This window comes from Muntiacus reevesi, chromosome 3 (genome assembly GCF_963930625.1).
Source record: "Muntiacus reevesi chromosome 3, mMunRee1.1, whole genome shotgun sequence".
In the NCBI taxonomy this organism is placed as follows: Eukaryota; Metazoa; Chordata; class Mammalia; order Artiodactyla; family Cervidae; genus Muntiacus; species Muntiacus reevesi.
In genome coordinates, this window is record NC_089251.1 from 30,712,537 (window position 1) to 30,734,576 (window position 22,040).

A 22,040-nucleotide genomic window follows, 5' to 3' on the forward strand; every position below is an offset into this window, starting at 1 on the left:
CAATTATTTATCTCATACAGAAGAACTCCAGATAGTTTATGCATACATTTCTCTCCTTCAAGGAGGTAGAATATAACTCCCTAACCTTTGAGTATGTGCTTCACATAGTAACTGAAGAGAATGGTTATTTATGTATTGGTAGATGCTGTTTAGGGCTTCCCTAATAGCTCTTTAAGGTTAAATAAGTTAAAGACCAAGGTATTTTCATAGGATATAACATTAAAGAATATTGGTAGTCTTAAGTGGGAGCTGTTGTAGGGGAATTGTAGATTTTGGAGCTATTAAATGTGTATGACTCTAATCTTAAGCAGTCTTATAGAATGTTCTATATGTTCTGATTAGAAGATTTAATCACAGACTGACAGTTATTTAATGTCTATCCAAAGCTCACTGAAAGTATCAGATATGAGAGGATAGTTTAATGAATATTTTAATTATGTAGTCATCTGATTTCTTGTATCAGATCTTCAGAGAATAAAAATAGTAAGATCATGACTCCTCAGTCTCCCCTAATAGGAAAATGCCTATACCATATTCTGATTTAATGATGTGCCATCTGTCTATAGATATATCATTTTGAATGATATGCATTTTCTAAAATTATGTTTGAAACTATAGTCTACTAGGTGCATTGTTCTTTTTACAAGTACATACTGTTCAGATACACAATTTACGTATTTCCTTCTTATCAAAACTGAGAACTTAAAACCCTGGGACCATGGGCCAATTTTGACACTCAGGACCCAATAGTGACACATAATATCACCGTCTTGCTGATATTACGAGCTTGATAGTGTCTGTTTCAGTTGCCTGTTGTCGTTTAACAAATCACTCCCAAACTTAGTGACTTAAAATCACATTGATTTATTATTTTTTACAGTTCTGTGGGCCAGGAATTTGATTACGGCTTGGCTAGGGGATTCTTCTTTTCTGTGTGGCATCAGCTGGCTTCATTCACTCAGCTGGTAGCTGGGGCTGGACTGGATAGTCTAAGGAGACTTCCATTACAGGTCTGGCACTTTGGTGTGCCTCCACAGGACCTCTTCACAGCATGATAGTTTCAGGGTGTTCCGATTTCTTAGGGCTTCTAGCTTCCAAGAAAGAGAAAGGGCAAATTGACAATCCGGCAGATCTTTGAAGCTTCAGGATGTCACTTTTGGTCACTGTTGGTCAAAGCAAGTCAGTAGGCCAGCCAAGATTCAAGGAACTGGGATATAAGCATCGTATCATCATGGGTGGAATGACATGCACAAAGACTGGTAAGGACTTGATGGCTGCCCTCTTTGGAGGATAGTTTGTGGCCATATCAACCAATTACCACAGTATCTTAATTTTTAATTTTATTTACAAAGTTTTATTGTGGTTAATCCTCTGTACATTGTATCTTAACTTGTAACCAGTTCAAGTCCTCTTAGAGATTAGATTATACATATTAAATAAAAAGTATTACCTTACTTAAGTAGAAAAAATCTGGGGTAGTGAGGGGCCATGCTAAGTCTCACTCTTGTTATCACTCACTCTGAATTTATCTTGACTTAGCAAGTATCTTGGATTACTTAGAATTGAAAATCTTAGTTTCTCTGATCTGGAAGGTTTACTGACACATATCCATATGTATATTTTTTAAGCCCTGTTTGTGAAACAAAATTCTAGTGAAGGGTATCATAAGTATCATAATTTAAATTCAGACTCTCTTTGACTCAGAAAGTAATTCCAGTTCATGAGTACACAGACATTCTTAAGAGCATTGTGAATAATGGAAAAATACTGGAAATAATATGAGTTTGTCCATGAGAAACTGGTTAGACAATTATGATGTATTCAGGTATAATATAATGAAGTTGGTAAGAAAAAAAAGAGCATGAGAGAATTCTTTAAGGAATGATACGAAGTAAGTTCTAAGACACATTAAGTTAAAGAAAATCACGATGAAAAGTTGTATAGTATGCCATCATTTTCATTATATAGAATACCAGTGAATACACAGTAAGCAAGGGAAAGCAGCTGAATGACTAAGGGAGACTTTCTGTTCATCATAACCTGTTAGTACAGTTTACTTTTTATAACAGTTAATACACTACTTTAAAAATCAGCTTAAATAATCCTCTGATAGCTTTATTTCATTTGTTGATTATCTTCTTGCAGAATGTTGGGTGTGCCATTCAGATAGGAGCCTGAAGGCCGGTGGGAAAGGTTAATAAACACATGTACCGTGTCAGCAGGCTGCTTGTTAAAGTTGTAATTTTTGCATTGTCCAAATACTTTGCCATTGTTTTTACTGAACTGTTTATTGTTTTATTGTGTCTAAGAGTTCTTTATATTCCAGAAACAAGTTCTTTACGAGATACTCGTCATGTAGATATTTTCTCCAAGTTTGTGTTGTCTTTACATTTTCGTAACACTGTCTATGGAAGAGCAGAATTTAGTGCAATATCTCATGTTTCTTCTTTTATGGTCCCTGTTTTTTGTATCATATAAAAAAATTCTGCCTAACTCATGGGTTGGCAAACTACAGCTAGTTCAGTCTGCTGCTTATTTTTTTGATTAAAGTTTTATTGGAGTGTAGCTATGCCTGTTTATTTCCATGTTCTCTATAGCTCCTTTCTTGCTGCAGGACAGAGTTAAGCCCACAAAGCCTAAAATATTTAATGTCTGACCCTTTACAGGAAAAGTTTGCCAACCTCTGGGTTAATCTCAGTTCAGTTCAGTCACTCAGTTGTGTCCGACTCTTTGCAACCCCATGAACTGTAGCATGCCAGGCCTCCCTGTCCATCACCATCTCCCAGAACTTGCTCAAACTCATCGAGTTGGTGATGGCATCCAACCATCCATCCAACTGTCTCATCCTCTGTCGTTCCTTCTCCTCCTGCCTTCAGTCTTGCCCTGCATCAAGGTCTTTTCCCGTGGGTCAGTTCTTCGCATTAGGTGGCCAAAATGTTGGAGTTTCAGCTTCAACATCAGTCCTTCCAATGAATATTCAGGACTGATTTCCTTTAGGATTGACTGGTTTGATCTTCTTGCAGTCCAAGGGACTCTCAAGAGTCTTCTCCAATACCACAGTTCAAAAGCATCAATTCTTCAGTGCTCAGCTTTCTTTATAGTCCAACTCTCACATCCATACATGACTACTGGAAAAACCATAGCTTTGACTAGACGGACCTTTGTTGGCAAAGTAATGTCTCTGTTTTTTAATATGCTGTCTAGATTGGTCATAGCTTTTCTTCCAAGGAGCAAGCATCTTTTAATTTTATGGCTGCAGTCACTATCTGCAGTGATTTTGGAGCCCAAGAAAATAAAGTCTATCACTGTTTCCATTGTTTCCCCGTCTATTTGCCATGAAGTGGTGGAACCGAATGTCATGATCTTCGTTTTCTGAATGTTGAGTTTTAAGCCAGCCTTTTTATTTTTTACTCTCCACTTTCATCAAGAGACTCTTTAGTTCCTCTTTGCTTTCTGCCATAAGGGTGGTGTCATCTGTGTATGTGAGGTTGTTGATATTTCTCCTGGCAATCTTGAGTCCAGTTTGAACTTCATCCAGCCTGGCATTTTGAATGATGTGCTCTACATATAAATTAAAGAAACAGGGTGACAGTATACAGCCTTGATGTACTCCTTTCCCAATTTGGAACCAGTCTGTTCCATGTCCATTTCTAACTGTTGCTTCTTGACCTGCATACTGATTTCTCAGGGTTTCTCACTAGGTTCTCTGGGTTAACCTAGTGTCCCCCAAGTTTTCTCCTGTGTTTTCCTTTAGAAATTTTATAGTTTTATATTTTAAATATTTAAGTCTATTAATTTTTATAGAAGATGTGAGGTATGGGTTGAGGTTCTTTTTTTTTTTTCCTTCCCCATATGGATTGTTGTTTGTTCTAGCATTAGTTGTTACAAAGACAATTCTTCTTCCATTGAATTACCCTGGTACTTTTGTTGAAGATCAGATCAATTGACTATTAATATGTAGATCTGTTTCTGGACATCTCCTTTATTCCACTGATCTGTGTGTTTATCCTTATGTTAGAATTACAATATCCTGATGACTATAGCTTTATATAAAGTATTGAAGGACTTCCCTGGCAGTCCAGTGGTTAAGACTGTGTTCCCACTCCAGGGGGCATGGGTTCCATCCCTGGTCTGGAAACTAAGTACTCATAGGATGCAGAGTGGTGCCCCTCCCTCCCCTCTCCTCCCCCCAATGCAGGTTGAGAATAAAAAGACCTTAATTAAACAAGAAAAAGAAAGTACTGAAATTAGGTTGTATAAAATTTCCGATAATGTTCTGTGCATTTCCATATAAATTTTAGAATCAGCAGCCAGTTTTTACCAAAAAAGCGAGGTGGGGTTTTAATTGGGATTTTTGTTAAATCTGTATACTAGTTGGAGGAGAATTGATACCTTAATGTTGATTAATCTGATTTTTGAAAACAGTATACCTCTATTTATTGAGGTCTTTGATTTCTCGCTTCGTGTTTTGTATTTTTGAGCACAGGACTCTTCTGTTTATTTTGTTATATTTATCCTAAATCTTTCTTTTTTGATGCCAGTATAATTGCTACTGTTTGGTTAATTTATTTCTAATTAATTGCTGTCGTATAGAAATACAGTTGAATTTTGTTTGTTGACCTTGTATCCTGAAGTTTTGCCGTATTCAAAGCAAATTTAGTTTTAGTAATAGATTCATTGGGATTTTCTGTATAGACTCTAGCACTTGTGAAAAAAAGATAGTTTTTTTTTCTTTTTCCCCACCTCTGTGCTTTTATTTCATTTTCTTACATTATTGTACTGACAGTACAGTGCTGAATAGGAGTTATGAGAGTAGATGTTCTTGCCTTGTTCCTGATCTTAGAGGGGAAGCATTTAGCCTTTTATGGTTATGTATGACATTAGCTGTAGATTTGTTGTATATTCATGCCTTAGGCTGAGGACATTCCCTTCTGTTCCTAGTTTTCTGAGTTTTGAATCATGACTGGTTGTGGGTTTTTGCTGAATTTTTTTTTTTTTTGAATTTTTTTTTTAGATGATTGCTTATATTGATATGTTCGATTACATTGATTCATTTTTTTTTCTTTATTGAACTAATATTGTATTCTTGGTATTAATGTTATTTGGTTATTACATATATTCCTTTCTTTATATTGCTAGATTCATTTTTCTAATATTTGGTTAAGATATTTTGTGACTTCATGAAAGAAGATTGGTCTATAATTTGTATTTCTTAAACTTTTTTTTTTTGGTCTGATTTTTGTATCAGAGTTATGTTGTCCTTGTAAAATGAATTGGGAAATGTTTACTCTTACTTCTGGAAAATTTGTGTATTGTTATTATGATTTCTTCCTTAGATGTTGGTAGAATTTACCAAGGAAGCCATTTGTCATGGACCTCTCTTCATGGGAAGATTTTAAATTATGAACTAAATTTTCTTAATGCTTACTAAGAGTTATGTTATTTAATTTGTTGAGTAAACTTGGTAGTTTGTCTTCCAAACTTTCAAGGAATTGGTACATCTTAACAAAATTATAGAGTTTTATTGCCATAAAGTTGTTTGTAATAGTCTGTTGTTATTCTTTTAATGTCTGTACAGTTTCTAGTGCTGTCCTCTTTTTATTGTTGATATAGTTAAATTTGTGGCTTCTCTCTTTTTCTGGCCGGAAGTTTATTCAGTGTTATTGAAATTTTCAAAGAACTAGATTTCAGTTTCATAAATTTTCTGTGTTGTGTTTTCAGTTTCATTTCTTCCTTCTAATCCCTTTGTGTTTAATTTTCTACTTAAGGTGGAGGCTTATATTATTGAGGCAAAACTTATGTTTTCTATTATAAGCAGTTTATGTTTTATGCTATAAGTTTTTCTAAGAACTGCTTTAGTGGTATTCCACAAATTTTGGTATGTTCTGTTTTACTTTTAGTTCAACTAAAATTTTTTCTAATTTCCTTTAATTTTTAATCTTTGAGTTCTTTAGAAATATATTGTTTAATCTCTAACCTTTAATAATTCTTAGTGTATTTTTCAGTTATTGATTCTAACCTAATACTGTTTTGGTCAGAAAAAATGCATTATTTTAATTCTTTTAAATATTTTGAGATTTGTTTTATGGCCCAGAATGTGGTCTTTCTTGGTGAATCCTCTATGTAGCATTGAAAATAATGCATTTTCTGTTCTTGTTGTGTATAATGTTCTATAAATGTTCGATTAGGTCATGTCAGTTGATAGTGTTTTCAAGTCTTCTATATCTTAGTGATTTCCTGTTTTCTTGTTGTTTTGATTAATAGCAGAGTCGTATTAATGTCTACAACTGTAATTATGAATTTGTCTCATCTCCTTAGAGTTTTATCATGAATTGATCCTTTATCATTAATGTTCCTCTTTATCATTGGTAATATTCCTTATTCTGAAGTCTGCTTTGTCAGATATTAATGCAGTCATGCTATTTCTTCTTTCCTTTCCAACCTTTTACTTTTAACCTATGTCTTTGTACAGAAACTATCTTGTGGATAGCATATGATTGGATTATGTTTTAAAAATTTGATTTGATAATCTCTACCTTTTAATTGGGTGTTTAGATAATTTCTATTTAATGTAGTCATTTGGGAAGTTTGGATTTAAACGTTCCATCCTTCTAGTTATTTTCTATTTGAATCCTTTTTGTTTATTTTTCCCTCTTTTTCTGCCTTCTATTGAATTAATCATTTTTCATAATTTCACTTTATCTAACTTTTGGCATATTCTGTAGGTATACATACACACATTTTAGTGGTTGCTGTAGGTCGTGGTTTCTTAACTTTGGCGCTGTTGGTCTTTTTGGTTGGGTGATTGTTGTGGGTCATGGCGGGGATATCCTGTGTGCACTGCAGGAGTTTTAGCATTCCTGGTTTCTGTGCTCTAGATGACAGTAGCACGCACTTCCTGCCCCAGTTCTGACAACCAGCAATGTTTCTAGACTTTGCTCTATGTCTCCGAGGGGTCCAAATGCTCCTGGTTGAGAACCACTACTCTCAGGTTTAAAAGGTATATCTTTTAAAAAGATATATAAGTTAAAAATCTTATCATATTCTTTTTTCCACATTTTTTAATATCACATTTTTTCTTTAACTAATACTATACTACTTCATGTATACACAATATGATTCAACTTTCTACCTAGCATCTTTATACTCTGTTGTCATAAATTTTATTTCCTTGTATGTTATTAACCCTATGTTATCATTTTTTACTTTAGTTCATGTGCAACCTTCTAAAATGAATAAAATATAAAAAAAATAGTCTTTTATATTTACCTTCTCTTTCCAGTGCTTTTCATTTCCTTTTTATAGGTCCAGATTTTCACCTGGTAATTTTCACTGCTGCCTAAACAACTTCCTTTAGCATTCCTGGTGTCTTTAGGCAGTGAATTCTCTCATTTTATTTGTAAAAAATTCTTTCTGTCCTCCTTCAATTAAAAAAAATTTTTTTTGCTGATTATTGAAATCTGTGTTCAGCTCTTTTTGTTTTCTTTCAGTACCTAAAAGGTATTATATTCAGTATTGTCTTTTGACTTGTATAATTTTCTGAAGAAAATTTTAATCTTTGTTGTTTATATGTAGTGTTTGGTTTTTTTTCTCTGTCTTTGGGATTTTTATTTTTCTACAGTTTGACTATGATATACCCATGTATGTTTGTTTGTGTGTGTGTGCTTTGGTATTTATCTTGATTGGGGTTCTCTGGGATTTTTTGCTCTCTGGTTTGTTGTCTTGGATTTTTCTGGGAAAATTCTTGGCCATTATCGTGTTCATGTATTTCTTGTACCTCATTATTTTTGTTTTTTTCTCTTGGGACTCCAATTAAATGGATGTAATTTGTTTTGATATAGTACTACAGCTCTTGGATGCCCTGAGCTGTGTTTTTTCCTTTAGTTTTTCTAACTGTAGTTTCACTTTGTATTATTTCTGTTGTCTTTGAGTTCACTGATTCTTTCCTCATCTGTGTCCAGGCTGTTCTTGAGGCTGCCAAAGAAATTTTTCTTCTCTAATGTAAAATAATTTTTTTGTTGTTTCTAGCTTTTCTATTTTACTTTTTTAAAGTTTTCATCTCACTGTTGAAATTTTCCATCTTTTTACATATACTCTCCATCTTTTCTACTAGATCATTTAGCATACTTATTTTAGAATGGTTGATAATTTAAATGAATGAATCAGTCCAGATTCTGTTGATTTCTTTATCTCTTAACAAAGAGTTATTTTTTCTTGGTTTTGTGGATACTTCATAATTTGTGATTTAATGCTCGTCGTCATGTATAGACGGATAGGAGAGATTGAAGTGATTCTCTCCTGTCAGGTTGTTTGTGTCAGAGATTGAGTCAACCTAATCCTGAAATGAGCGGGGTTTGGAATTTGTGGCCATTATTACCTTCAGTAGGCTTCAGAGTTCACAAGTGACTGGCTGGTGTTGCCTTGTGTTTTGAGTGTGGTGTGTGGTACTACAGAATTTTTCTGTGATGCTATATTACCCCCATCTTTCACTCTTTGTACATCTGTTTGCAGAGAGGTTTCATGTTTCTGTCTTTCTCCCAGTGATTATTGTTGCTTGTGGGACAGGGCAGGGTTCTCTTTTGTTCTGGTCCAAACTCAATCCTGATTAGACCCTACAGGAATCAGGGGTAGAACTTTCTTAGCTTTCCTGCTTTCTCTTCCCTGTGATGGTCAAACACCGTCATAATTTGTGATTGGTCTTGGGCAGGAATATCCTTTTCCTCCCTTGTAGCAGTACATTTCTTTTGTTATTAGTGCAGGATCCTGACCCAAGACTTTTCCTTCCCCCTTCCCCCACAATGGCAGAGGGCTGTTTTTTTGCCTCTGTATTCTCATAGCACCAGTGTATCTTTGCCTGTGTCTGAGAGCTTAAGAGTGTTTTCTCCCTGTCTGGATGAGGCATTTGCTTTTGTTCGCTGAAGCAGTGGATTATTGCCTGGATTCTGGTGTGAGAGAATTTTCTGTCATTCCCCCAGTGGCTCTAGGCTTTTGGTCTGTGTTGGGGATAGGTTGGGGAATCAGGCAAGGCTTCAGACCTGTACTTGTCACCTCATACACACTCGCTTCAGTGATGAGGGGGTTTCTCTGATTTCCTGTCCTACCTCTGATCTTTCTTGTGAGAGTCTGGTTGAGGCATGTAGAAGAGCTTGCAACTGAGTGTAAACTCCCCTTGTGTTTGGGGTTTCCAACCATTCCTAATTGATATAGTAGTTTATATTTGGTCACTTAGAATTTGTTAAGATTTAACTGATTTTTTTCCCCTTTATACTTGATTGAGGCCCACTTCTTTTTCTGGGAACCTGCCAAAGGTAAAACAGTTTGTACAGTCTCTCACTGGAGGAACTTTCCCTTTTTGGAATTGAATTACTTGGTTGCCTTCTGACTTCAATTCTTTGTTAGATTCAAGAGAAGTTTTGATTTTATGTATCTGGCTTTTTCTCACTAGGGTGGGAAAACACTCTTTTGCGGCTTTCTGCATTCTAAGTGGAAGAAGAACTGCTTAAAGGTCTTGACAGAGTTTGCTCTTTCAAACTGCTGCTTATTCTGGTCTTCCTTGTTTTCTCTTTATTTGTCTCTTGAGCACTTGGTCATTTAGGATTGAACCCAAGGGACTCTTTCTTCCGTGAGTCTTTCCCTGGTCTTACTAAGTAGAATGGAACATTTTTTTGCTCCAATAGCTGTTTTGATTCTTGTGTAACTGTATTTCATTTTTGTAGACCCATTGAAACCCTCTTTGAGGTTAGGCAGCTTTCAGAATTTGAGGCCTTTCAACCTAATAACTGTCCTTCTGCTTTCAAAGTTTATGACTATTATGGTTGATAAATTTTAGATAGGATCATAAAGTAAACTTGAGATTAAAAGATAAATATACAAGAGAACTTATATTTATTAATGGAATAAAATTTTGTGAAATCACATCACATAGTTTCTTGTGCTGTTTGGTTTGTTCAGTTGTTGCTCTTGAACTAAGTTATTTTCAGAAATAAGACTTAAATTTGTAGAATCTAATTTCTTATAACTGTGAGCTTAGTTATGCAAGCTAGTGTATGTTCACACAATGAAATATCATGGAAGCATATCCTAACATGGAAAATCTGCAGGATATAATGATCGAAAAAAGATAATGTGCAAAATTAAATATTTTATGTAAGAAGGCAGGAATAATAAGACTATATTCGCAGTTAAGTGTATTTGCATAAACAATCACTGGAAGCATATACATATAAGAATGTATAATAAATATATATTTATTTATACACCACTTTAATAAAAGTGGTGATGTATAGTAAGCAAGGACAGCATGAAACCACATGTGGATGATAGAGAAATGAGACTTCTCAAATATGTTTCTTTTTACATCATATTAATTTTTTGATTCATGTGAATGTGGTATATATTCAGAAAAATTAAAATTAGTAAACATAACTATGTGAACCTTAAAAGATAACAGGAAGATTTGAAAAATCCATTGGAACTGATAAAAAAAATGTTGGCCTGTGAAATACAAATTGTGTGTGAGATACTTCTGTTTTTACATAAAGTAGATTTTAGAAATGAAAAGGTAAATACAAAGCATGGAGAATTGCAGAGATCATGGTTTTATGAATCTGGCTCTAGATAGATAAATACATAAAAAGGCTGGTTTTCTAACATGATTAGGGAGGTTTTGGGTCTAGACCCAATAAGGATGATCCTTCAAAGTACAAAGGAGCACTGTGTACAGATAGCAACTGTAACAGAAATACACCACTCAGAGAGGACTGGCAAACCATTTCTTACTCATGAAGCTACTCGGCATCTCCTTGGAAACTGGTAAAATGTATCTAACGGTTGTCAAGAATAGAACATGAGAATACCAAAGATTATTCTTATCACAAATTAAAGCATAAAAAGAAACAATAATTACATTACAGAAATGGATGATAGCCTGGAAATCAACTTTGTTGTAGACAAATGAAATTTATAAGAAGAAATTTATAAATCAAAAAGAAGTTTACTTAATTACTTAAAGTTGTTAGGAAAACTGGCAATTTGAAATACAGGTCAGTTTAGAATTAAATCTCTTTCCATTCATCATTTGTAATGAAGTATTCAAAAACAGCCCACAGAAAAGTGAAAATCAGAGTAGCTATCTGTTATTGTTGAATGGGAAGAAATTTCTAAGCAAAGAAATAATAAGAGAAATGAAAAATGCACTGATGGGTAAATCTGGCCACCTGAAAATAGAAACTTTTGTATTAAAAGCCAGCGGTAGACTGAGAAAAATGTTAAGAGTAGATGAAAGTAATGGTGTTTTCACAATATAAATAACCTACACACATAAGGAAGACATGAAACCCCTTTCCCATTCTACCCACTGTGGGACTGGGAGAGTGAGAGCTGCACATTTGCCAACAGAGGCAGTGTGGTTGTGGAAGAAGGATCTGATTAATGACATGGGGGCATTCAGTGTCTGACTAACTTTGAAGACCTTAATGTTATAGCAGGATTAGTCCACATGCTTGTGTGTTTTTTCATTAGCAGTTGGTTAGATTGACCCAGGATTAGGAATTTGAGAGTGGTGAAGTGGAAGAAAGAAACTAACATACTTGGTGGACTGTTAGCCTGGGTGGTGACAACCCGGATTTTGAGACTGGTGACAACACACAACTGGAGAGATGAGTGTAGGTAGAGTGTATCTGAGGAATTGAGTCTGGACCTTGGTTAGGAATGAAAGAGTGGAATATTCAGTGACAAAGATAAGACGAGCATAGGACAGCCAGATGGTATGACTCTGAGGGAGGGGTTGGGGTTGCTTATGAGTTAGGGTCTGGAAATGCCACTGTGTACAGAGATGATTCCTATGACCTTATTAGTCTTCACTCCGGAGGGTTTGTTTCAAGAGGTGGATTTAGCCCAGTGGTTGAAACGAAGTTCAGTGATAAGGCTGAAGATACAGAGGTCATTTGTTTTACTATGTAAAAGGGGTTTCCAGAGGTCCCTGTGGAAAAGGTTGGAAGGAAGGACAGCATTTGGGGAACACATGCAGTGGGTGAGAGAGCAAAGAGAACACTGTGGACATGAAAACAGGAGAGACAGTAGTCAGTCACAATAGTTTATGTTTTGAATAAAGCCCAAGAGTGACAGGGATGGGAGCCACAGGTAGAAGTAACTAGCAAGATTCCTGAGTTGATCTGTGGTATGAAGATCGTCGCTGGATCCTGATCCACCGTGTCTTTGTGGTCTAAAGGGAGTATTAGTGAAAAGCTTAACCCTGGGTGGTAAAACCTAAAGCAGTTAGGCTTTAAATATTGAAAGCCAGTAGGGCTCACATTTCTCAAGTATTCTCTGATGTCTGCAGAGTCCCACTGTTTGGAGTTAACTTTGAGGTAGAATGGGAAGGTAGAGTACTACCATTAATTTAGTAAGGGGGACCATTTGTCACGTTCCCACTGCCAGTGATCTAGGAATGAATGATAGCCATCATATCAGGCGCTTCTTTGTCATAGAGGTATCTTCTGCTGGAAATCCTGTTTCTTCCTACTGTTTCATTTTACCAGAAACTGGGTCCTGAAGCCATTGCTGCTGGGGTGACTTCAGCAACTCTGATGAGTGAGTCAGAGTTACCCTTACCTCCTTAAATTACCCATATGAAGCCTAATTTGCGGCATACCTCCTTTGGGTATCTGAACCTTTTTAAAGCCAGTAACTAATTACCACTGATAACTTTATCTGTTTATTTAATCTTTATTCTTTATTTTCAGTTTTTCAAATCTGTGGTAGGGACAAGAATGGGAATTAGAATTTCTTGAAAAACTAAAGCATTTGTGTGAGAATCTTTGTATTCTTACAGGGAAACAATGATATGTCACAGTATCTAAAATCTAATGTCTCTTCTACTTTAGATCCATCCATACTAATGGGATGTGACTGGAACTGACTCTGATGATAAAAATCACGGACCATCAGACAAGATCAGGCAATAAGAATTTTTGCTTCCAAATGAAGACACTGACATTTATAACTTCTACTTACTCTAAGGTATTCAAGGTACAGCTTTACTTTAATTTGACTCCTTGGCAGTCAGTGTATAATGTTGATTTCTATCTATATAGATTTTATAAGTTTAAAAATTTCTATGTTAGAATGGCTAGCTTTTGGGGACGCATCCACTCCCCTCCCCACAATCTGAGACAAGATTCAGATTTTAAGAGGAGATAATCCTTATAATTAGAAAAGCATGTCAATTATTAGAAATATACTGAGTGCAGGTTATGACTCAGTATAGAAGAACTGGAATAAAATAAATGCCGAAAGTTTAATTATTATTTTATTTATGTCATGACGCTCCGAGGTAAACAGTTGAATTCGTCATGTGCTTCCATGATACCAGAGACCTTGTCCTTTGGTTTGATTCAAAAACCTCTCTTTCCTGTTCTCCTAAGCTTACTGTGAAGGGTTTTCTATTCACCAAGAAGTGTCACTTATACTCCCCGTAGAGTCCCTTTAGGACCTTTGGGATCTGATGGGTTAGTTTCACTTGGATCAGAAAAGCCAGATATGTAATTAAAGAGTCAAATGGTACTTCCAAATCAGAGGTTGGCTGTCCACTTTAAAGACTACATAAGACAATTGAAAACAATCAAAGGAAACATAGTATCAACAGAAAACACAGCGCTCTCTATTTTTCTAAAATACGTATAAAATCCAAAGAGAATACAGTTAGTTTGGTGTTTATTTAAAAATAAAATTTTTTTAATTGTATGTTTCCAAATAGGCAGAAATTATGGAAAGATAATTATTTTCAGTGACAGAGTTGGTTGCTTCTCTGTATTTGCTAGGATATAGAGTAGATGAAAAATCTAAGAAAAATATATCACTTACTACTTGGATTTTAAATTTCATTTTGTTCTGTTTCCAAAGAAGAACTTGTAAAGTAGTAAATTCTAAAATATAAGAATCCATAATAGAACACCTAAGACTGCTTCAGTTAAAATAGATGGACTACTTTCTAAAAGGGGGTGGTGTAATTGAGCAATTCTTATCAAAGAAAAATTACCTTGAATCAAATAGCAGATGAAAAAGAGGCTGTTTTGGTTAGAAGTTTTAAAAGTTCTCTGGCAGCTAGCAGATGCATTGAACTTTTAGAAAACTTTTTGGTGTCACTTTGAATCAAATGGCAATGATGATTAAATATGTAATTTAACTTATTACCATAACCATTTCCCTTATTGTTTTTTAAGATTTTTTTTTTTTTTTTTTTTTGATGTGGTCATTTTGAATTTGTTACAGTATTGCTTATGTTTATGTTCTGGGTTTCTGACCAGGAGGCATGTGGATCTTAGCTCCCTGACCAGGGATTGAACCCATACCCCTGCATTGGAAAGTCAAGTCTTAACCACTGGATTGCCAGGGAAGGCCCTAACTTATTTTTTAAAGATACCTTTCCTTCTTGCTTTCATTTAACAGCATTAGTTGAATTGTTAAGCTTTGTAGAGAGTAATTCTAAATGTGTGGAAGGATATAGGTTATTCTATAACTTCATTATGAGTGAAGTTGAAGACCTCTTTCACTCAGAATATTTACTCTGGGGCTAGGGAGGCTAAACACTGTCATCTAAAAACCATTTAAAAGCAATTATGAAATGAGCACATAAAATCATAGTTTAGTATTCTTTTCTGAGTAGTATAGTTAAGTTCTATATTCAGATGTCAACAAAAAGATTATAAAGTTGGAAATTCTCATCAATTGAATTTTGTGACTGATTGGTTGTGGTTGTTGGCTGTTTATGGTGCCTACTTGTGAAAGTGCCGTATAACCAAATTAAGTTGCTTAAATCCTTAAATTAGAGATTTCAATTCATTAGTTTCTTACGTTGCCCCACTTATTTGCAGACTTACACAGAGTGATACTCCTATTGATACTTGTCATTTCCCCTTTCAAAAATGATGTAGAAATTTCACAAACTTGCACTCTGAAGTTTTATATAATAGATTTTGAAAATATTTTTTAAAGATTTTTCAAAAAATTTTTGAGAGGTTTTTAAGATTTTGAGATTGTGGGAGTTTTTTTTTTCTTTTTTGTATTTTTATTGTACAAAATAAAGTCAGTGCATGACTTGAGGCACTAGAACATTTGTAAGGTTATGTCTTGGATTATGCATGCACACGTGTGTGTGTGTGTGTGTGTGTGCACGCGCGCGAGTGCGCGTGTGCGCGTGTGCTAAGTTGCTTCAGTTGTCTCCAACTCTTTGCAACCCTGTAGGCCGTAGTCCTCCAGGTTCCTGTGTCCATGGGATTCTCCAGGCAGGAGTTGTGGAGTGGGTTGCCATTTCCTCCTGCAGGGGATCCTCCCAACCTAGGCATCGAACCCATGTTTCTTATGTCTCCTGCACTGGCAGCCAGGTTTTTTTTTGTTTGTTTGTTTTCTTTACCACTGGTGTCACCTGGGAAGCCCATCTTGGATTATAGTTCACATTAAATTAAAATGATGCCTTTTAAATATATTTTGTTTGGACTCACAAAAACATTTCAACAGGTATACTGAGGAAATAGGTATTCCCTTGCCATGATTTTCTCTGTGGTGGGATGGAAAGAGCACAAGCATTGGCTCTTCGACTTTCATGCCACCCTGAGGAACTGAATTAATATTTCTGTCTTAGTTTCCTTTTCTATAATAATTACTGTTTAGACTTGTGATAAAAATGAAACAAATGTATAAAATTTTATAAAATAATGCTTTTCAGTGTTATAGCACGTTGTTGATAAAGACAAAGAAGACCACACTGCTGAAGGATCAGTCACAGTTATCCTCTTAGCCAAAAACAGGTCAGCTCACACTACTATTGAGAAGCTTGTCAAACCAGTTTCAAACTTAATGACAAATATTATGCTTGGAGAGAAAGTAAAATGAGCTTTTGGCAAAAATCCCTTATCAAAGGCATACCATCTGGAAAAGCAATTACTGTCATGTGCATGCTAGCAGAATTTTTTGTTTTTCAGTTGGATGAAAGCACTGATGTGCTGAGGACATACCAGCACTTCATAGAGAGGTGTTACTGTTTAGTCACTGAGAGGTTTGCACCAGCAGAAAGCTTTCTGTTGTCACTTTTCTTTTGTTTTGTTGTTTTTGTTGTTGGTGGTGGTGGTGGTAGTGATTGGTTGAGTTTTTTTTTTAAGCCATTGTTGCCTGGAAAAGTTGCACTGTTTCCTCTGATCAACCGCCAACAACTTAGCTGTAGGAGAGGGTACACTTGGTCTGTGAATAAAAGACTTTGTACCAAGTATAAATTTATATCCTTTTTTCAGAGAGGAAAATCGGCATTTAATAATGTCATTTCTGGTTGTGATTTAATGTTGGAAAAAAATAGTAAAAATTGTGGATGTAAGCAATTTTTGACCACTGACGCTGTGTTTTTTTAGGATTTTGGTGAAGAAATGGTCAGCAAGTGTAGGATTCTGCTTTTCCACAGTGATGTATTTGACGTACTGTGTACTATGACAGGGCTTTACATGTTTATTAGTTTGTTTTTTAGTAAAATAAGATGAATGTTTCTTTACTACTTATAATGCCATTTCTGTGATTTCAAGGAGGCATAAACTTACATTTGCTTTTTGAAATAGTCAGAACTTAAAACTTTCATATTCACATATCATGAGTTTCAATGTTAAGGATGAAGCATGAGGATTTTATAAAAGTTTGAATTATAATATAGAATAATTCTCCAGGAGCTTGACCATTTCCCCACACTTGATGATTTTACTAATTTATCAAAGGAATGAATTTTTTTATTATACATGTTTAAAAACCATATCTGAATTTTGAAATAGAACATGAAGACATACTTTGCAGAGCTAAAATACCAGCAGAGAATATATTAGGACTCTTTTTGCTCCAGTCTGTCAAACTGAAGCACTTAACATCTTAATTTTGAGTCAGGTATGCTTTTTGGTGGGGGCAGTCAATGGAATCCTGAAAGTAGACCTGAGAAAGAAATATTTCTAAAATTTCTGGGTCCATAGTCAATCATAATATCTAGAATACAAATACAGTTGATTTATAGTTAAAAATTAAGATGTATTTATTTATCTTACTTCGGTGGGTCTTAGCTGTGGCATGCAGTATCTTTAGCTGCACCATTTGGGTTCTAGTTCCCTGACCAGGGTTTGTTCCTGGGCCGCTGGCACTGGGAGCACGGAGTTTAGCCATTGAACCACCACGAAAGTCCCAGGAATTAGGCATTTTTAATTTAGTAGAAATAAAGAATAAGCGAAGAGCTAGTTGAAAGGGAAAACATAGTATGGCTAAAGCTGCTTCAGACTGGGGGCGTTGAACATCTTGCAAGGAAGTTATCAAACAGTAATAGGGTGTGACAGAACAACAAACATGCTCTGTCTGACCAAAGATGAGACAGTTTGAGCATTAGTATGTAAAACGGTAACATAATCACATCAAATATGTTTAAACTCATGAGTTCATGGTGATACTTTAAAAAACTCATTTGTTTTCTTTGGAGTATGCTAAGAAACCAACTATACTTGAAGGTAACCAAATAGTTGAAGAGAGGAAGTTTCTTTTCTCAGTACTAGTATTCTATTTACATTTAAGAGATGATAAATAGAACATCACCGTTTCTTAATGAATTCCTGGACTTAAGCAAAGATCATCAGTGGCTGCTAACATCACAAGAATAAAGACAGTTAGGCATTAGGTTTCTCTTAATGAAAGTTTGTAATCCCACCTGTGAAATATCCTTGCCAAAAAAATTAAATTTGAATCTGAATCTGATCAAGCCTCTAGCTCCAACTACTGATTTACAGGGAAACAGTGAAATGATACCATGGAGATGGAGTCAACAGGATCTAAGCTATGGGGAAGTCCTCGGGACATCAACTTTTTTTTTTTTTTTTAAACAAATTGTGAGGAACAAAAGAAGAGAAAAGAAAGAAGAAAACTGGAATTAATAGTGATGTTGGACTTTATTTGGGTCCAGATTTTAATAAGTAAATGTAAAATGTAAAATAATCAGGGAAATTTGAACACTGAATATTTTACATTAAATTATTAATTTTTAGATATGATAGATAATAGCATGTAGTTATATTGAAAAAGAGTCACTGTCTTTTAGAGGTACATATTAAAATGTTGATGGATGCAAGGATATGTGTGAAATCTACTTTATTATTATCTTGAGTGGAGAGGAGGCTGTGGGTGGGGATGAATCAAGATTGGCCATGAGTTGATCATTGTTTATACTAGGCACTTGTGGTGTTGGAGGGTGGTGGTGGTATAATTCTTGATATTATTCTCTAAGTTTTTTGGAAGATTTCCCATAAGAAAAATGTCCAGAAATTTGCATTTTCTCTTTGTTGGCTTGTAAGAATGCAGTTAAACTATGTGTATTTAGTAACCTGCCAGATTTTTATTTCTGATAATTTCTTGAGTTGTTGGGTTTTCTATATACAAAATCATATTGTCTACAAAGGACAGTTTTACTGTATAGTGCTTACTGTTTACCAAGTTCTATTTTAAGCACTTGCACATATTAATCCATTGAAGTGAAGCTGCTCAGTCGTGTCCGACTGTTTGCAACCCCATGGACTGTAGCTTACCAGGATCCTCAGTCCATGGGATTTTCCAGGCAAGAATACTGGAGTGGGTTGCCATTTCCTTCTCTAGGGGATCTTCCCGACCCAGGGATTGAACCCGGGTCTCCCACATTGTAGGCAGACGCTTTACCGTCTGAATTACCAGGGAAGCATTAATCCATTAGGTTCTTATAAAAACCTCAGTGAAGTAGACATTAACTTGCCCAAGATTGCCTAGCTGGTATGTGGTACACCTGAACCCAGGCATTCTAGCCCTAGAGTCTGTACTTTTCTAGTTTTTATGTCTCTCCTTACATAAATTTTATTTTTAATCCCTCCACTCCAATCCTTGTACTGTTTATTTCTTTTGTTTTACTGTGCTGTCTAGAATTTAAACTTTTAAATAGCAGTTTTCATTTCAATTTTGATTTTGGAAGTTGTCTTAATATTTAGTGAATCCAGAGTCAAGTTTATTCCTGTGTAAATACATGGTACTCACTAAGAGACTAAGAATTGACTTAGTATGTAGCCAGAAGCCAAAGAATGAATGTATCACTGTTTACAGTTGCCAAGATTTGGAAGCAACCTAAATGTCCATCAACAGATGAATGGATAGAGATGTGGTAAATATATGCAATGGAATACTACTCAGCCATAAAAAAGAATGAAATAATCATATTTGCAGCAACATGGATGTAAGTAGAGATTATCATCGTGAAGTAAGTCAGATAAAGACAAATGTCACATGATGCCACTTATATGTGGAATCTCAAAAAATGATATAAATCAACTTATTTAAAAAAAACAGAAATAAACTCACAGACATAGAAAGTAAACTTATGGTTACCAAAGAGGAAAGGCAGTTGTGGGGGAGAAATTAGGAATTAGGGATTAACAGATAACACACGACTCTATATAAAACACGTATATATTTTTTACATTCAGAATACATGTAAGAGATATATATATATATATTTCTGAATCACTTTGCTGTACACCTGAAACTAACACAATGTTGCAATTATATTCAATTTAAAAAAAGGAGCAAAGTGTATAGTTATCTCTTGATCAGTAAGCATCTTATTCATGGTTCATTTTACTTTGAATTACTTGTTGATTCTATTGGTTCGATTTCCTGAATTTCTTTGTGACTCTCTGATAAAATTTCTTTCTTCCCCCAACCTCCACACCTGTTACACAGTTACTTCTCATTGGACTTTACATAGGCTACCTGAGATAAAATTAGGCAAAGCATTTATTAGCACATGTTTAAGAGAAAACTCCTTCATAATTTTGTTTAACAATTGTTATTTCTTTAATTAATTTTTTAAATGAGGAGAAGTGAATATGGTTTAGTTAGTTTAAGAAGCCCCAGGCCTGAGACATATGGGAAAAACTGTTGATAATGCGCTGTGGTGGTTTAATGAGTAATCTCTGTGTTCTCCGTAAGACACTTTCTTATAATAGTCTCTGAGTTTAAGAAAGATTACTGAGAGAATTGGATACCAAAATAATACTTTTCTAGTAGGGAATGAGGTGATGGGAGCAGTTTAGGGGAAAATGTACCTTGAGGAAGCTTTGGTTGGATGGGTCCCAGGCAACCTTATTTGAGCTAATTTAGAGTTGATATTTTTGTAGTACTTTACTTAATGTCTCATGTATTATGAGGTCTTTTCACTCTGCTTGGTGGGAATAAAAATTCTCTCTACCCTTGTATGAGTTTCAGGAATTCTTTGACCTATCTGTTTTTCATGGGTCCTTTCCCCAACCTCTAACATGGGTCCTTTCCCCAACCTCTGGTAGTTTCCTGTCATAGATGACCGGCCAAAGGCTTGAGGGGAGGCCTCTGTAGATCTCCAGAGTTCTGTGTATGCAGGTCCCTTCTCTTTGGTAGGCTTTAACACAAGTTCTGGCCGCCGTGGCCTCCCTGAAGATCGCCAGTCTCTTGTCTCCTCAATTCTCTGAGACTGCCAGGCTCTGCTGAAGTTCTCCCTCTCTACCCTGCATCCTGGAAACTGCTTCCAGGGTGTGTGAGGTGAAGCATTGTAGGGCTCACCTAATTTTTTCCCCCTTTTCACAGGTAGCCCCCTCCTGCTTTGACTGTTATCCAGTATCTGAAAGCTATTGTTTATTTTATCCCAGCTTTCTGGTTGTATATTCAGAAGGATTAATCAGATCCCTGTTAGTTTTTTGTAGAAATATTTGATTTTCTTTTCCTTCTTTTCTCTGTGTTAAGATGTGGACCTAAGTATAAAAAAAGAAACCAAGAAACCATTGGCTTGAGCTGAGTGTTTCAGGTATTAGGCTTAACCAGCTGTGTGCCTCTTGAGAAATCTGTATGCAGGTCAGGAAGCAAGAACTGGACGTGGAATAACAGACTGGTTCCAAATAGGGAAAGGAGTACGTCAAGGCTGTATATTGTCACCGTGCTTATTTAACTTATATACAGAGTACATCATGAGAAACGCTGGACTGGATGAAGCACAAGCTGGAATTAAGATTGCCGGGAGAAATATCAATAACCTCAGATATGCAGATGACACCACCCTTATGGCAGAAAGCGAAGAACTAAAGAACCTCTTGATGAAAGTGAAAGAGGAGGTGAAAAAGTTGACTTAAAGCTCAACATTCAGAAAACTAAGATCATGGCATCCGGTCCCATCACTTCACGGCAAATAGATGTGGAAACAGTGGCAGATTTTATTTTTTGGGGTTCCCAAATCACTGCAGATGGTGACTGCAGCCATGAAATTTTTTTTTTAATTTTTTAAATTTTTTTCTTTCTTTCTTTTTTTTTTTTTTTTCTTTTTCAGTGGGTTTTGTCATACATTGATATGAATCAGCCATAGAGTTACACGTATTCCCCATCCCGGTCCCCCATCCCACTTCCCTCCCCACCCGATTCCTCTGGGTCTTCCCAGCCCACCAGGCCCGAGCACTTGACTCATGCATCCCACCTGGGCTGGTGGTCTGTTTCACCACAGATAATATACATGCTGTTCTTTCGAAACATCCCACCCTCACCTTCTCCCACAGAGTTCAAAAGTCTGTTCTGTACTTCTGCGTCTCTTCTTCTGCCCTGCATATAGGGCCATCGTTACCATCTTTCTAAATTCCGTATATATGTGTTAGTATACTGTAATGTTCTTTATCTTTCTGGCTTACTTCACTCTGTATAATGGGCTCCAGTTTCATCCATCTCATTAGAACTGATTCAAATGAATTCTTTTTAATGTGCAGCCATGAAATTTAAAGACGCTTGCTCCTTGGAAGAAAAGTTATGACCAGCCTAGACAGCATATTAAAAGGCAGAGACATTACTTTGCCAACAAAAGTCCATCTAGTCAAGGCTATGGTTTTTTCAGTAGTCGTGTATGGATGTGAGAGTTGGACTATAAAAAAAGCTGAGCGCCTAAGAATTGATGCTTTTGAACTGTGGTATTGGAGAAGACTCTTGAGAGTCCCTTGGACTGC

At 35.7% G+C, this 22,040-nt stretch overlaps 1 protein-coding gene across 6 annotated transcripts in view; it reads left to right on the forward strand.

The window, feature by feature from the left end:
- Positions 1–22,040, forward strand: part of NCOA1 (nuclear receptor coactivator 1) — a 204,355-nt gene that overhangs the window by 34,704 nt on the left and 147,611 nt on the right. For 5 of the 6 annotated variants that reach the window (XM_065928668.1, XM_065928672.1, XM_065928670.1 and 2 more), the window contains exon 2: positions 12,885–13,029. The gene's annotated coding sequence lies outside the window, so the exon portion shown is untranslated. The remainder of the gene's footprint in view (positions 1–12,884; positions 13,030–22,040) is intronic. The other variant, XM_065928669.1, reaches the window with a different exon arrangement.